This window comes from Colobus angolensis, unplaced genomic scaffold, assembly GCF_000951035.1.
Source record: "Colobus angolensis palliatus isolate OR3802 unplaced genomic scaffold, Cang.pa_1.0 Scaffold91, whole genome shotgun sequence".
NCBI lineage: Eukaryota > Metazoa > Chordata > Mammalia > Primates > Cercopithecidae > Colobus > Colobus angolensis.
Genome location: NW_012123043.1, coordinates 6677833 through 6681558, shown reverse-complemented (window position 1 = coordinate 6681558; position 3726 = coordinate 6677833). Strand labels below are relative to the sequence as shown.

The 3726-nt window shown below is 39.4% G+C and overlaps 1 protein-coding gene and 1 pseudogene across 5 annotated transcripts in view; one reads left to right on the top strand and one right to left on the bottom strand.

Moving 5' to 3' along the window:
- The window catches only part of ZC3H11A (zinc finger CCCH-type containing 11A), a 64573-nt gene that overhangs the window by 50016 nt on the left and 10831 nt on the right, over positions 1-3726 (bottom strand). The window lies entirely within an intron of this gene.
- LOC105504411 lies at positions 2284-3414 on the top strand (annotated as a pseudogene).

Sequence of the window (3726 nt, the reverse complement as noted above, 5' to 3'; positions counted from 1 at the left end):
TCAAAAAAAAAAAAAAAAGAGTAGGAAGAAAACAAAGCTTAAAAAATAAGAAAACTCAGGCTGGGTGTGGTGGCTCATGCCTGTAATCCCAGCTACTTGGGAGGGTGAGGCAGGAGAATCACCTGAACCCAGGAGGTGGAAGTTGCAGTGAGCCGAGATTGTGCCGTCGCACTCCAGCCTGAGCAACAATGGAGAAACGCCTTCTCAAAAAAATAAATAAATAAAGTAATAGTAATAATGAAGAAGAAAAAGAAGAAGACTGCGATGACGACGAAGAGGATGAAGACTCAAATTTCCAGCCCCTACCTTCAAAAATAGATTTCAGTAGAGGAAAGAACAGAATAAACACTGATGAAAAATATAATAACTGAATTACAAGAGATTACTGACAGGACATCTCCACGAATCCAAAGCAAAAATGCCAACATATGTCACTAAAAGGGAAATTATATATGAAATGAAAGTAATTCCAGAAAACTCAATTTCTATAAATAGAAATTCTAAAAAGGAACGGAATTTGTAGAGATTATGAAAGACACAATGTAAGAACATTTCCCTAAATTTGATGGACTTGAGTCTTCACATTAAAGGGGCTCATCAAATGCCAGGCAGAACTTTTCCTTAAAGACATCTCTGCTATACACAGACATGGTGAAATTTTTGAATTCCAATGGTAAAGACAAAATCATACAAACTTTCAGGAAAAATCAGATTGACAACAAAGAAAATCAGACTTGACATTATTAGACTTCTCATCTGAATCTCCAAATGCCAAAAGACAAAATGCTATTCATCCAGAATTTAAAGGAGATTATGACCTTTAAGTTTAAAATTTCAAACTACATTTCACAGATAGCTCTATACCACCTAGGTACTCATACTTTCGAAAAATAAGAAAGTATTCTAACTTACGAAAAAGAATTTACAAAAATGTACTCAATAAAAGTAGAAAAAAAAAAAACAGGCCAGGCATGGTGGCTCACACCTGTAATGCCAGCACTTTGGGAGGTCGAGACAGGAGGACTGCTTGAACCCAGAAGTTCAAGACCAGCCTGGGCAACATAGTGAGACCCAGTTTCTACAATAAATTAAAAAATTAACCAGGTATGGCGGCATATGTCTTTACTCCCAGCTACTTGGGAGGCTGAGGCAGAAGGACTGCTTGAGCCCAAGAGGTCGAGGCTGCAGTGAGTCATGACTGCACCACTGCACTCTCGTCTAGGCAATAGGGCAAGATCCTCTTTTGAAAAATAAATAAATAAGCCTGGGCAACATAGTGAGGAATCCATGTCTCCTTCCCAAAAGAAAAAATTTAGCTGGGAGTGGTCCATGCATCTGTGGTCCTAGCTACTCGGGAGGCTGAGCTGGAAGGATCACCTGAGCCCAGGAGTTTGAGACTGCAGTGAGCTATGATCACATCACTGTACTTCAGTCTGGGAGGCAGAGCAAGACTCTATCTCTTAAAAAAAAAAGAAAATAAAAAAAAGCAAGGCAAAACAAAACTTTGTGCCACATACATTACAATCTCAAAAAACAGTCATAATATTTTTACCAATAGCCAGGCATAGTGAGTCACGTTTGTAATCTCAGCTACTCAGGGAGCTGATGCTGGAGGAAGACTTGAAGGAGTCTGAGGCTGCACTGAGCTATGATCACATCACTGTATTCCAGCCTGAGCAACAGAGCAAGACACTGTCTCTAAATAAATAAAAATTTTAAAAATGTTTAAAACAGCTGCTTTGGACATCTGATTTATGATAGATAAAAAATCCTAAATAAAGCACTAGCAAATTGAACCAGCTGTATATTAAAATAGTAACATGGTCAGGTATGGTAGCTCATGCCTGTAAATCCCATAGCTTTGGGAGGATTACTGACTTGAGGCTAGGAGTTTGATACCAGCCTGGGCAACACAGTGAGACCCCCATCTCTAAATAAAAATTAAAATAAAATAAATAAAAATAACACTACATAATCAAACAGGTTTATTCTGGGACTAGGAATGGGTTAACATTAGGAAACTCATTATATTTAATAGAGTAAAAGGGGTAAAAAACAAAAAACAAAATTCTGTAGTGATTTTTGAAAGACTTCAAAAAAGAAAAAATGGTTAAAAAGTGAAGAAAAGTATTTGAAATAGTCTTTTTTAAACTATTAAAATAGCTATTAAAAAAAAAAAAAACAGAAAAGAACCTGAAGTGCAATATCCACTCAATAAAAACTTGGTAAACTATAAGGTACTTCCCAGCATAAATGCACATAATCACCAGAAATTATCAGCATATGCAATATGGTAAAACACTAGGGGTAAACTAACTCAAGATAAATGAAAAAAGGACACCCATTCAACTGTCTTCACCATCTTTCAACACTGTTCCTGATGTTCTAGTATATGCATTAAGAAAAAAAGGTGTTAGGCCAGGCACAGTGGCTCATGCCTATAATCCCGGCACTTTGGGAAGCCCACGTGGGCTGATCACTTGAGCCCAGGAGTTCGAGATCAGCCTGGCCAACATGGTGAAACCTAATCTCTACTAAAAAACACAAAAATTAGCTGGGCATGATGGCAGATGCCTGTAATCCCAGCTACTCAGGAGGCTGAGGCAGGAGAATTGCTTGAACCCGGAAGGCAGAGGCTGCAGTGAACCGAGATCACGCCACTGCACTCCAGCCTGTGACAGTGAGACAAAAAAAAGAAGAAAGAAAGAAAGAAAAAAAGGTGTTTGGGTTTCTTCACAGCCGCTCAAGATGAACTGATTCTTCAGAAAAGTGAAATTAAAGCTCTGCCGCCCAGCCTGAATGACTGCATTGGCATGGTGGACAGCAGGGCAGAATCCACTGACAAGAAGATTTCTAGATTGGATGCTGAGCTAGTGAAGTTAAAGGACCAGATTAAGATGAGAGGGTGTCCTGCAAAGAATACTGTTACGCAGAAAGCCTTGCGAGTTTTAAAACAAAAGCGGATGTATGAGCAGCAGCAGGAGAATCGCACCCAACAGTCATTCAACATGGAACAAGTCAATTACACCATCCAGTCATTGAAGGATATCAAGACCACGGCTGATGCAATGAAACTGGGAGCAGGGGAAATGAAGGCATACAAGGGAAAACTGACCAGACTGAGAATTTACAAGACCAGGTACTGGACATGATGGAAGATGCAAATGAAATCCAAGAAGCACTGAGTCGCAGTTATGGTGGCCCAGAATTCGATGAAGATGACCTAGAAGCAGAGATGGATACACACTGGGTGATGAGCTTGTGGCTGACAAAGAGAGTTCTATTTAGATGAGGCAGCATCTGCACTTGCAATTCCAGAAGGTGTTCCCACTGACACAAAAAACCAACGATAGAGTTCTGGTGGATGAATTTGGATTGCCACAGATCCCTGCTTCATACATTTGCATTATTTAAGTACATCATGTAAAACAAACACATATTATGGGACCATGAAATACTGATCTTTCGAAACTTACCATAAGAGATATGTTTCTGTCCTTTCTTTGAAGGAAAGTTTAATTACATTACTCTTCTATTTTTTTCCTTTGACACTCATTGCTTGGGAAATGCTTTCTTTGTACTAAAACTTGATTCTGGCCAGGCATAGTGGCTCACGCCTATAATCCCAGCACTCTGAAAGGCTGAGGCAGGCAGATCACGAGGTCAGAAGTTCGAGACCAACCTGGCCAACATGGTGAAACCCCATCTCTACTAAAAATACAAAAA